Source organism: Octodon degus, unplaced genomic scaffold, assembly GCF_000260255.1.
Source record: "Octodon degus isolate 3935 unplaced genomic scaffold, OctDeg1.0 scaffold00050, whole genome shotgun sequence".
Classification (NCBI taxonomy): Eukaryota; Metazoa; Chordata; class Mammalia; order Rodentia; family Octodontidae; genus Octodon; species Octodon degus.
The window spans coordinates 377,339-391,850 of record NW_004524626.1 but is presented as its reverse complement, the minus strand read 5'-3'; positions in this window follow the sequence as shown (position 1 = coordinate 391,850).

Here is a 14,512-nt window from a genome sequence, read left to right as displayed (position 1 = left end):
TTTCTCTTCCCCTCTCCAAATTGCTCATTCTGTTTGAGCTGTTTCTTTCCATTTTACTATACTGCAACTTTTGGATCTTATGTAATTTCAGTTTCTCACAGTAGGAAGACAATATGATGTTAATGCACACAATTCTGTTTTAGTTCACTTATATTTTAATTCATTTTATTTTATTTTAAGGTGTATAAATGAACAGCAGAACAAGGACAAAAGCAGAGTAACAAGTGACAGTACACATGATAGAGATTTTCAAAATAATAAAAATTTAACAATAGTTGTTATATTACACTTTTGCATTGTCAAATCTATTGTTTAGATGAACAGACACAGGTATGCAGAATTGGTCAAGCAATTAAACATTCATGCTTACTTTCAATAGACTTTAATTTTTTTGTTTTCTTTTTACTTTATTTTTTAAATTTTATTTTAAAGAGAATATTAATTGATAAGATATTAGAAATAGTACACATTTAGAAGAACAAGATGAGAGGTTTTCAATTGTGGTTTTTGTATTGCACCTTTCTGTCTTTGATGTAGTTACACAGACTATAGATAATAGATATAGAGTTAGTCAGTGTGAAAATTTTAAACATTAACTGTTACTTTCAAAAACTGATGGAAATGAGTACTACAATCATCTCAGCTATCTCAAATACATATTTGCATGATTTTTCTCCTTACTTTTATTTCTCTTTTTTCCCTTTCCTTCATCTTTATTGTTTATTCCTTGTGTTTAAATTTTCTCTATTTTTCTGTTTATTATTCTTTTCATTTTTTTCTGGTTCTGACACTAAGGAAACAATTCAGTGTTTACACATATGCATCTGTTTTATTTCCCTTATTAGTATGGTCTGTAGTTGCATCCATTTATTTATAAAACCCTCAAGTTTTTCTTTCTTGATAGCTGAGCAGTACTCTATAGTATAAAAATAGTATAGTATAATGTAGTGTAGTGTAGTGTAGTATAGTATAAAAATATCTATACCTGGGTTTGTGAACATTTGTGTTGTTTTCAAGATTTAGCCATGACAAATTATGCACCCATGTTTGTAATTTAGCCATTGCAAACATCGGTGCACATATAGCTATATATGTGTTTCATATATGATGTTTTCAGTTCTTCTGGAAAAATACCCAGAATGGGAGAAGTTGGGTCAAATGGAATCCCTAATCCTAGTTTTCTTCTTTCTTTTTTAAAAGAAAATACAAATAGTTAAATAAAATATTAGCAACAATACAGATTTTCACTAAACAAAATGATAGGAATTTGCCAATGGTTATTGTATTGTATATATACTGTCTTTAAATTATTCATTTAGATTACCAATATAAACTTGCAAAATTAGTTTTCAAAAGTTGTAAGAAATTAAAAAGAAGAAAAACATAATTTAAGCATTAGCAAATTCTTTTAGTAGACCAGCAGAATAATCCTACTTTTTAAAGGAATATCCACATTGATTTCCATAGTGGTTGTACCAGTCTGCACTCATACCAACAGCAAAGAAGCATTTATTTTCCCCACAGCCCTTCCAACATCTGTTATTGTTTAATTTCTTGATGATTCCCATTTTTTTCTGGTGTGAGATGGAATCACAGTTTTGTTGTAATTTATGTTTCTCAGTTGACCAGTGCTTTTGAATATTTTTCATATGTTGATTTTCCATTTGTATTTATTCATCTGAGAAGTATGCATTCATGTCAAATGTCTATTTTTTATTGAGGTTCCTGATTTTTAAAAATTCTTTATATGCTTAAATAGAAGTGCTTTGAGAGACAGTTGGATAAATTTTTTCCAATTTGTGGCTTTTATTTTCACTCTGTTGATGATTTTTTTTTTTTGATGTGCAAAAACTTTTTAACAGGATAAGATCCCAGTTGATTCTTTGAAGTATTTCCTGTGTAGTTTGGTTTCTGTCTATGAGCAACTGAAGAAATTCATGGTAACAAAATCGACCCTGGAAATAATACTGAAAGATATTTTAGAAAGAGATATAAATGAATACAATTCCTAGAATAAAAACAGAAAGAAACTACCAGGTAGGACAAGCATTTAGACACAGGAGAACTGTAGGGAAGTTGGAAAATGACATGATAAAGATAAACCAATCCATATCAGTTATAACCAAGAATGTAAATGGCTTCAATTCACCAATTAAAAGAAGTAGAATGGCAAAGTGGATAAAAAAAATCCAACAATATGCTATATAGGGCTGGCTGAATAGCACAGCAGATTAAAGCACCACTTAGGCAGACTCATTGGTGGGGGTTCAATCCATGCTTGCCATGCAGATCCTAACCCTGGGGTTTGCCGAGATGGCTATTGAGACTGGGCATGATGGTGTGCACCTTGTGAGACCCAACTCTTGGGAGACCAAACACAGGTGGATCACTATGAGTCTGATCTATGTAGTTGGACCCTGTAGACTCTGTAGATTCTTACTAAAAAATACAAAAATATTTAAAAAATTACTATGTCCAATATGCACATTTAACTCAAAAGAAAATTCATAGACTGGAAATCAAAGGATGGAAAACAGTATTCCATACATCAGGAACTTATAATAAAGCAGGGGTAGCTATTTTATTTGCAGATAATGTGAATTTCAAGGCAAGACTGATCAAAAGCAATAAAGAAGGTCACTACCTACTGATAGGGGAAAACTTCAGAGGAAGATATGACAATCATAAATTTGGATGCACCAAGTATAGGAGCATCCAACTATATAAGACAAATCCTAATAGTCATGAAAAACCATATAACCAAAGCAAAATTGTAATAGGGGACCTTAACACCTAATTTTCACAAAGAGCTAGACCAGGTGAAGAAAAAATCATCAAAGAAACAACAGAAATGAACCAAAATTGCAAAAAAATGGTCTTAGTCATTTACAGAATGTTCCCCCTACAACATTAGAATGGATCAAAAAACCAAAGTGGATTTAAAAAAACAAAAATAATTTTGTTAATTGGTGAGTCCATTAACATTCATGGCTATAACTGATATATATTGGCTTATCTTGGTCAATCGTCTTATCTTCACACAAAGTGTTCTCTAAAGTAAACAACATACTAGCTCAGAGAACATGCTTAAGTAAATGTGAAGGAATTGAAATTATCCTATGCATATTATCTGACCATAGTGCCATGAAGTTGGAAATTAATGTCAGGTTTTAAGTGTTCACCCTCAAGCAAGAAGTTTTGCAGTTTTCATTTACAAAAGCTTTATAGTTTCATCTCATTTGCCTCTATTAAGAGAAGAATAGCTTGTTTGAGCGAGGACAGCCATGAGAAAAATAATGTCTATTAGAGGTAAAAAGAGGGGTCAAGGCTCTGAGCACAAATATAGTCTAGGACTTGCAAAGTATGGAGGGCTACCTAGTGTGGTCAGAGGAAGAAGTGGAGGCAGTAAGAAAAGCAACAGCCTGACTGTGAAGAAACTTATAAACTTTAGAAACAATTTTAGATTTTGTATGATTTTCTTTTTTGTTTTCATAATTGGCATGGGGAATTCAGCTAAGAGTCTAGTAAGAGGCAGAGGCAGAAATTAAGCCCTAAGCAATAGGCATGAGGTGGATCTGTCACTATCACAGGACTTAACTATTAGAAGATATATTGAGAGTACTTGTAATTGGTTAGATGCAGATTATGTGGAATAAGGAGGAGTTAAAGAGAGCTTCTCAATGTTTATGACTTAAATACCTAGCTAGTGGATGTGGCTGTTTAGCAAGCCCTGCAAGGACGGCAAGGGAAATCATTGTGTGCAGCTTTAGTTTGTGCTGTATAAATGCAGCTAAGCTGGAGATATATTTCTCAGTATTTCTTTGGAAAGCTTCACAGAGACCACGTGAGCCAATTTGCATGATCTGTGGAAAGCAGCAGTGAATCGGCAGCCACATTCTTATGCTTGAAGAGAAGAACCAGGTGGGAATCACCTGTGAGCCTATCTACTGACACAATGTCACCACTCATTCATAGGCTTTTCTTTTGAGGGCACAGTAGCCTGGATGCAGTCCTGTGCCTCAGTTCCAGGGTTTTATGTACATGTAGCTCCATGAAGTTTTTGTGCAGGTACTTGTTTCATGCACAGCATTACCATGGGTTCCAGACCTCATGAGTTCTAGCTCATCTTCATGTGTTCTAGTTTTTCAGGTTCTCATCATTCTTGTTTTACATTCTCTTTTCCTTTCTGCTGATTTCAGGCTTCAAGATCAGGATGCAAAGATAACAGAATCAAAGAGATAGTTTAATTAGATCCCACACCTATATATCTTTCAAATGAGTTCCCCTTTATGAATCTCTTATCACCTGGCTGGATCCCACTGATGTACTTTGTTAGTGGAGGATCAGTTTTGTTTGGCCAATATTAAATTGGGGAAACCTATGAGTTAAATATACAGAGAGGACAAACCAAGATGGATATTCATAGGTGGATAAGTAAAAGGTGATATAAATTCAAGGATTATTAAAATATAGTAGGCAGTGGAGATTAGGGTATAATCAAGAACACATCTGTGCTTTGTCTTGTTTTCTGGAAGAAAACTTCCACAAAAGCCCTTGGAATTTGATGAGAGATAGGATATTTGTGCTATGCTAATGGAATTGGGTCCTTGTGGAATCGAAATTATTTCAGGATGTGGGCTGATTTTTCTGCTTCCTATTACATGTCTTCTATTTTTCTCTTTAATTATTTACATTTTGGGTTTCTCCTATAAGAGAAATGATGCAATATTTAAGCTTGCATGTCTGATTTATTTCACTTAACATGGTCTCAAGGGTGCTTGCAGGAGGAAGGGGAAAAGAGGATGCAGAAAGAATTGAGATGTGTTATAGTCATGTAAAAGCTCCCCAAAATGAATGTAATGATTATGTACTACAAATATGTACTGTTAAAAATAAGAATTTAACAAGAAATAGGAAAGCAAACATTCCCTTAAAGACATGGGAATAAAGCTATGAAATAAATGTAAAATAATGATAAAAGGAAATGGGGTGGGTCATCAGAAAGAAACCAAGCTGACCATAAACCTCAATACAAAGTTGGAACTTTGCGCCAGCTAGAGAGAACCCCAGGGAGCAGAAGAAGCCTGGAGATCAAGTCCAATCAGATTGCTGATGATTTAAACAATCTTGCCTACATGGTGCAGCACTAATAGAGATTCTAGACCCTGAAGACTGAAGGAAATCTGCCTGATTGGTCAATACAATAATGTGTTGAGAGGAAGAAGCTCTGAATCCGAGGGAAGAGGGCCTGGAAGAGCTGATCTTGGTCCTTTATAAGTTAGCCTTGAGCCTTTGTAATAAAACTATAACTGTGATGCTTCTCTAAATTTTGGAAGCTGTTACAGGAGGTTACTTAAGCTATAGAAACATGATGGGAACTCTTGACTTGGTAGCAAAACCAGTCAGAAATGAGGACGTCCTGGAAACATCTGGAATACTTGGTTGATATTTGATGTAGAGGCAGACTGTGAAGATTTGCCCTTCAGTCTGGTGTTCTTGATGCTAACTCTAGGGCAAGTGTCTGGTCAAATTGAAGTCAACCTGATGGGAGTGGAAATGGAAGAGAATGGCTGCTGACCTAAGAAAAGAGGGAAAGTTTAAATCCAAAGGCACAAACAAACTTATGTATGAAAAGTCATGGTCCTCTTTTGCTAACTTAAATGCTCACCAAGACTGAGTTAAGGCAACAAGAGGAGAAAGCACCTTGCGGGAGGGAGGGCTGCTGTTTGGCCGGACTGCATCCCTAAAGGGCCTTCTGCATGTAGCTCAAACTCTGAGCTCCTTTTGGTCTCAGCACTTCAGCTGCTTCATTTCTATGCTATGAAGGTGCATCAGCCACAGATATTTTGTTGTTATTTTTTTAAGTATCCAATTGGTCCATAATAAAAGAAGCCTGATCCATTTATCTGGAGTTAGGATATGGTTAGGTAAGAATGGTGAAGGACAGGACAGAATGGTTACAGGCAATGAAATATTAGTTGCTGAACTTCCACCTAGCAAAATGATTTTTATGAGCAAATGTAAGATGCATTTTCTCAGATAGTTAATTAAGCTGAATACACAGAGAACAACTCCAGGCTTTCTGGAGTCATCTGGGGTTTGAATCTGGGGAAGTTATTCATGAATATTTTAGTATCTTGGAGTGTTACCTGAGAATTAAGACTTTGGGCTACTAATTAGCTAGTGAGAGCTATTACACTTTTTATGTCAGTGTTTTATTTTCATAAAAGTATAATCATGCACAGCAATTTTTCAGACAAAACACCTTTAACAATATTTTATGGTATTTTATATGGGCTTTTGCTACACAAACTGTAGAATTGATCACAAAATGGAAAATTTATAAAAGTACCTCTTGATGTGGGCTGCATTTGGAAAGATTTTTCATTCAAAAGAGAAACTATACACTAGATAGTGTGAATTGGGAAGAAGCTGTTCAGAAAAAGAGAAACTGATAGAGGAAAGGAGAAGATAAAGGGCATATAAACATATTTATATAAAATTTGTGATTATATATACACACACAGACACACAAATAAAATAGTTAAGAGTTACACAGATGGTTACTCTTAGTTCATTGAAAAGAAAGACTTACATTATTATTTGGACAATATTTGATGCCTGTATCTCTATTGTGAGTAACTACTATTTATTTATTTTATTTATCTATTTTTAGTACTCGGGATCAAACTCAGGACCTTGTGTGTGCCAAGCAGGTGCTTAAGTCACTGAGCTACCTCCCTAGCCCTCTCTGAGTAACTACTATGAAGCCAACAATATGCAATGCACTGATTATTGTTACTCTCCTAATAGCCCAATTTGAAACTCAGTTTTTCATTTTTATGTTTCTTCTTCTTTTTAAAATAAAATAGAATAAAATTAAAACATGATCTCCCCATGAAATAAACTTTGCCATAGTGTAAGAGAAATGAAAGGTCTTGAAATACATGATTCATATTGTTAAAATTTGTTTTCAATATCAGTAAAAAAAAGTGAGAAGTTAATCCCTTAGGTTAGAGGACAATCACATGAGTCCATGCAAGCACCGGGAAGATCTAGAGCACAGCTGTAACTGCCCACAGCAAGCCAGTCTCTGTCTGTCTGTGGTTGGGTTTGGTCTTGTCATCAGGAAGAATGAAGGGCTTTAAATGCTGCAACTAAATAGAGCATTGAAACTGCTGACCATTAACACTAAATATTAACTGGAAGTTGGTAGGAGGTTTCCCTGCTCTACAATAATGCTGTGCTATTGTCACTCCTTTGGAGCTTGGCCTCCTATTTTACACTTCCAATGTTGCCCCAGCTTTGGCATGTGGTTAGGGGTAAGGAAGCAGCCCACAGATACAGCTTGATCAAAGCCATGGCTGTCCCTCACCAGCTGTGTGACTCTATCATCTCACATAGCTTCTTTATGCCATTCTCTCTCTTATAAAAGTAGAGAAAATGGCTTCTTGGGTTTGCTCTGAGAGTTAATTGCATAATACATCTAAAGCTGTTAGCATCAAGCCTGATATATACTAAGTGCTAGTAAAATAGTAGCCCACCATCTTATAACTTATATCATGTGTATGAATGGCCATCATTAAGCATTTTCTTCAGAAGGCTAAGTGGTTCCTAAAAGATCATTTATACAAACCAGTTGCTGAAAGTGCTTGTGAAGACAAAACCAATTCAATTTCTTCCTTTTATTCTTTTTTCTTGAGTGGCTGTGGACTTTTTCTGCAAACACTGAAGTAGGCACTGTGCACATATGGACAACATCTGAGAGGAAGTTAATACCTTTCTCAAAAATTCTTCTCATTTCTAGTATATGTTCTATGAGATAATATGGTAAGTTTTGAAAACAAACCATTTTTTGGAATATTTTGCCATCATAAATTGGAAACAGGACTTAGTTAAAAGGATGCTTTTTGCTCAGTGACCATGGAGGCACTGTTATAATAAAGAATCAACCAGTTTAGCTTTCCTCATCAGAACGTCTATGGCAATTATAAGAAGAACCTGCAAGAAGGTAAGAATTCATCACAGCATTCACAGAGCCTAGCTCTGGTGCTACTCAGCATGCACAGTGAATATTATGTTTCTTCCCTTGGGCCCATTAGTGACACTGTCCTGCTTTTACCATCTTCCTCCCTCTGGACATCCAGCTGCAATAATATTTCTTATTTTTCCAATTCAAATTCCCAAAAATTGAGTATGCTCATTGATCATCATCCCTGAACAAGGACCATTTCTCATGGCTGGACATAGCACAGAATAAAAATATGTAAATCCCAGATTCTTTGACTCCGTCTTTAGTAGAATTAGAGTTGGTGACAGAGGTAATAAATCTCAACCCATTATTGAGAGAAGAACATTGAAAGAACAAGAGTTCTTCATTACCCAGGGGCTAGCTTCCACCCCTCCATCACACGAAAGAAGATCTCCACTGCATATTAGTCACCTTAAACTCAGTCAGAAAGAAGCATTTGACTGGTTGAGATGAAAATGTTTTCCTTTCAGATTGTTATCCTATAACATGAATGTTGGCTATTTGCTTGCAAGACATTTTCTGAGACTCTATTTTAACTACTATGGTTTATTGTTATATGGTTCAATCTTGAGTCTGTGATGCCTGTTTACTTATTGCATGTGGGAAATTGCAGTCATTCCCCATGTGTTTGTTATGGGAAATGATATCTAAATTTACTCATGAACCTTATAGTGTTTAACCCTTGGACTCTCATTTTACCCATCATGTTGTAGTTAATTTAATCACAGTAAAAGCCTGTTCAGATTCTCTCTGAGATAAGGTAGGAATTGGGATCAAAACTTGGGATATTTTTGTCTGTATCATCATAGTAAAAAAAAATGGTATGGTTACTTAAGTTGTTCTAGAACTTTCTACCACTTTTATTGGTACTATCATGGCTCAAACCACGGTATGGTTACCTAAGTAGTTCTAGAACTTTCTGCCACTTTTATTGGTACTATCATGGCTCAAACCACTATCATTTCTGTTGTGTGATTGTGCAAAAGAAAGTCCCTTTCTCTGTACTTCTCTTGCCTTTCTGTCATCTATGCTCAACACATTACCCAGAGAGATGCTGTCAAAATAAGTCTGCTCTGACCCTTCTGATATTTCCTTACATGTCTCAGGGAAAGAATTAGGTATTAATCAGCCTTCCTAACACTGAAACTCAATACTTGACACCCATAATTTGTTATTTTTCTTTTTTTAAACTATTTTAGGTGCACATAGCAATCACTTTCATTATAGGGAATTTGTAGCTGTACATGACTTAACTTGAATTTTTTTTTTGAACCAGGGATTGAACTCAGGTACTTCTGCTTGCCAGGGAAGTGCTTATTCCACTGAGTCATCTCCCTGGCCCTAACCTAAATTTTTTCACATACCCTAGCCTCACTTCAACCTGTCCCTCCCCCATTATCTTTAAAAAAGCTTTCTTTCCATTCTTCCTTCTTTTCTCATCATTTTTCTTTTCCTTTCCTTCTTTTTTTCCCTCTCCCATCTCCAGTTCTCCTTCCCATTTAAACATTGTTCATATTTTGCAATATCTATTATATATTTTTGTCCTTAATCACAATTTTAGTTTCTCACACCAGAGAAACAATGTGATGTTTACATGTGTGTCAGATTCATTTCACTTAAGAAAGTGTATCCTCAAGGTGCATTCATTTAGCTAGAAATGTCTCAAGCTTATTCTCCTTATGGCAGAGTAATACTCCATGGGATAAAGCCCCACATCTTCTTTAGCCATTCATTAGTTGATGGATATTTGGCTGTTTCCAAGATTTAGCTATTACGAACTGTGCTGCTAAAAACATGGGTGCACATATATTGCTGTGTGGTATGATGCATTTATTTCTTTTGGGAGGGTTGGTCAGATAACTCAGTGGGTTAATAACTCAGTGGAATAAAGCATCTGCTTAGGCAGACACATGGATCAAGGTTCAATACCTGGCTTCATATGCTGTGCAGGCCCCATCCCCAGGGCATGCTGAGATGGTAACTGAGGCTGGGCCTGGTGGTGTGTGCCTGTAATCCCAACACTAGGGAGGCTGAAAACAGGAAGATCCCTAGAGTCTGGTCTGTGTAACGAGACCCTGTAGATCCTGCACTAAATACATAAAATAAATAAATAAATAAATATGATTATTTTGGGAAGATAACAAGAAAAGGAATAACTGGGTTGAATGGATCCTCTAGTACTAGTATTTTGGGGAATATCCCCACTGGTTTCTAGAGTGGCTGCACCAGTTTACACTCCCAACAACAGAGAAAAAGTGTTACTTTCTTGCCACAGCCCTGCCATCATTTATTATCTGTAATACCCATTCTTTTTAGGTGAGACAGAATCTAAGCACTGCTTTGCCATCTCTATTTCTTCATCTCAGTTTGCCTCTGTGCAATTGGTACCTGGCCAATTTCTCTATCCATTGGAGGTCTGATTGGTACAACCCACCAGCCAAGGCAGTTGCTGTGTCCACTGCTTCACTGCACTGGTGTAGTTCTCTGTGGAGGCCTCTGAGGTTGCTAGCCATCACAAAGTATCTGCTGTTTCAAGCAGCCCTTCCATGCAGGGAGTTCAGTCTCAGGGAGAAAGCATTGCTTACCTCCTCCTTATTTCTCATTAAAGTTTCTCTCTCAGCTCTTTCCTTGGACTTTAGTTCTCATATGAGATTTAATTTGGTCTACAGTTCAGAAAATTCATTCCAAGGCTGGCTGGCTGTAAGCTAGAAATATAGCAGAATTGTACAGCAAAGTTAGGATGTTTACTTTATGATTCCTAGGAAGCAGAGCAGGCAAACTCTGCCAGAGAGGAATCCCCTGGGTGGATCCCAGAGCCAATCAAATAGATGTTCTTTTCACACCTAAATCCTAATATGATGCTGTGGCTTCTATCTCTTGATCTCTATGACCTCCACTTTGACTTCTGTCTCCTTTTGTTCTATTTTAATTTCTTTTTAATATAAGTATAAATGTTTGTAATATATAATATATTAATCTCGGGTCGTTGGTATATGTGTATCCCTTAATCATTTTTACTTCTCCTTCCCCTTTCCACTTTCTGATCCCTAAATCCCCTTCTTGTTTCTTGTTCACTCTATTTTCCTGCCTACTTTGTCATTCTTCAAAGTCAAAAGGAGGACTTGGGCCTTGGGGCTCCTGTACTTGGATAATTTTTGCTTCAGATTCCTACATGGTTCCTCCACTCTTTACTCCAAGGTCATCTCAGCATGTCTTTCTATGGTCATACTTTCTCCTCTTCTGAAACACAAATATATCTGTCCTCTTTCTTTGCTCTATTTTTCTTTATATCAATTATCTTCTACTAATGTACACATATTTTACTTCATTATGGTATTTACAAATCTGTTTTCCATCATTACATAGACCTTCCAATAGAGCAGGGGTATTTTTTCCAATTTGTATTCTATGCTGCTGCATTTTAACACTTAGAACAATTCCTGACACACTGTAGGTACTCAATCAGTATTTGTTTAGAGAGTGAATAAATATATGGCCAGTACAAAGCTCATTTTTTATTCAGAAAAATCTGCTAGTCATCCAATTGATTGGTTGATATTATGTTGAATGCCCTACAAAGTCTGTGGTCAGCAGTTTACCATACAAATAATGTGATATTATTGGCGTTGATCTATGTGGCTGTTACAGTTTGTACATTATGTCCATTTGAGAAGCTTAGATGCTTAACTAAGTGACTCAGCAGGGGCTCAGGATACTCACTTTGTAAGCTCTTCTCCTTTTTCTAGTTCTCAACTTCCTCTGTCCCCCTAAAAAGAAGAAAAGGGGAAAAGAGGATATCTATCTATCTATCTATCTATCTATCTATCTATCTATCGTCTGTCTGTCTGTCTGTCTGTCTGTCTGTCTATCTACCTATCTATCATCTTCTCCAAGCATGGAGAAGCATGCAACAGGAGGTCTCTGAGTTCATCCAACTCTCTCAAGGCCGAGAAAGGGGTCACAGAGGGAGAAGAAAATAAAATACCAGGTAATAGATTTCTGTGAAAATTTCATAGACAAGATGAAGAAAATATAGGAGTTTGAAGAATAAATAATCCAGCAGTTCACAGAAAATATGCTCAATATGCCCATGGCAAATTTCATGGAAATAGTTAAAAAAAAAACTAGACAAGCTAATCAAACAGTTGAAAATTTGAATGACAGACTCAACAAGGATATGGAATCCTCAAAACAAAAATCAGGCAGAAACACTTGAAATAATAAAAGTATAGAATTCATTAATTGCTGAATTGACCAATATTAAGACAAAACATCTGATACTGAGGACAAATAGTGAATTAGAAGAACGATATTAAGAATATAATAGCAAAATAAATGAAAAAGAAGTAGTTATGTAGCAGCTACCACAAAACAATAAGATCAGTGTAAAGATATTTGGAGTTAGAGAAAAACTAGAAAATAGTACAGAAGAATTTTGTCATGAATTGGCTAATGGTCCATTGGAGAAAACAATTAAGAATATTCTTGACAGAAATCATGAACCAGACACAATACATGGAAAACTGGTGAGGTCAATAGGTAAAAAGCAGCAAAATAACATCAGAAAACACCAAAGGCATCACCAACAGATATAGAAAGCAATGATAGTAAGTAATTGAAACATCTTAGCAATATCTCTCAAAGATAAAGGCCTCAATTCTCTAGTTAAAAGACAAAGATTGGCAGACTAGATAAAAATATCAGAATACAACATTGTGTTGCATGCAACAAGTTAATCTAATTAAAAAAGATATTTGTAGATTTAAAAATTAAGAGATGGGATTTGCAGCAAGATTTTAGAATCCTAAGCATGGTGAAAGTATCACTCTGAGTGCTGTCATCCAGATGCTGGAATATAACAATGTGGGGAAGAAGGAAGAGCATGAGTCCTCTCAGGTCCAGAAAGGAACTGAGGCATGAATTGAAGCCCACAGAGAGAGTGAAGAGACAAACTCCAATAGAAAAGAAGGAAGTACCAAATGGCACCTTCTCCCCAAGATGAGAAATGCTGTGCAAGAGCAGCTGTCTAAACCTACTGAAATACAGTGAGTGCTGGTGACCACAAGCCCTCCATGGAGAAGTGAAGCTGTGTGGGCATGGAGGATGCGCAAGACAGCACTAGCTGCTGTGAAGGACTGCAGTAGCTGTGGTGAGGGACAAGTGCTGTACTGTCCTGCATGAGAGAGTGATTGGCAGGGGAACCATCTTGGAAAGAGACCCAGAGAGCTCAGCACTCAGAGCAGATGCAGGCTTCAACTAGCCACTCTCAGCTGGGCATAGGCCTATGGAAGGTGCACTGATGGTTGCAAGATGCCAGAAGGTGGGCCGGGGAGATGGCTCAGTAGAATAAGTGCTTCCCTGGCAAGCAGAGGGGCCCGAGTACAATCCCTGGTTCTGCCAAAGAGAACCCCACCTCCCCCAAACAAAAAAAACAAAAACAAAAAACCCTAAAAAATGAAACCAAAACAAAAAAAGATGCCAGAGGGTACAAGTTTGACATTTTTGCAATAAATGAATAGAGATTTTGATGCTGTCATCAGATGTCTTTTACCAGTGGCTGCTGCAACAAACCTGGAAATACTGAAAGTGGATTTTTGTCCTTTTTCTTTTTTTTGACTGATTGGTTTGTTTGTGTTTTCATCTTTCTTGCTTCTTTTTAGATTTTATCTTTTTCTTTCTCTTTCATTGTTTGAAATTGTGTTTATATGCATGTGAACATGTGTCTAGCCTCTTTGTGGTTATGGTGTTGTTCTGTTCCTTTTTTTTATTTCTTCCTCCTCTCCCTCCAATCATCTGCACCAGTTTCCCCAAGTTGTCATGATTTTCCTTTATCCTCTAGGCTTCTAACCTCTTTCTCCTCTTTCACTTTTCTGTTTTCTCCTTAACGCATTTTAAAATTTGAAAACTGAGAGCAAAATTGACATACTAATAACTTATGTACTGCATAAAATTTTCTCATTTATTTAAACATTGCTATATAACCACAATCTAGTTTATATAATTAAATGTGTCCAATTGAAGGGTACTTTACTTAGTCACTTTCTATTTTTTATTTTTATTTTTATATTTTATTTTTAAAATTTATTTCCATAACGTTATTGACAGACAAATAGCAATGACACAGTTTCAAATCAAATTTGCAGGACAGTTTCAATAATTAACACATAGCATACAGTCCTCCTAGTAGTTATGTGCTGTACAAGATGCAGACATGATACTCTATTTACAAACACTATTACAAAAACCCCTCTATTTATCAAGAGAATGTAACTATATATTTATCCTAACCATTTTGAATACACAGATACAAAATGGACTTTCATTTATATATCCCTTTTTTGGTATAGTTCCATCATTTGAATATTATAGGGGTGTTAACTTAGCAAAAATATTCTAAAAAGGTCCAGTACTCCATAATACTATTGGGTCTTCTGCTACACTGGCAGTGTCAGAAATTGTTGAATAAAGTCCCGTACAGCT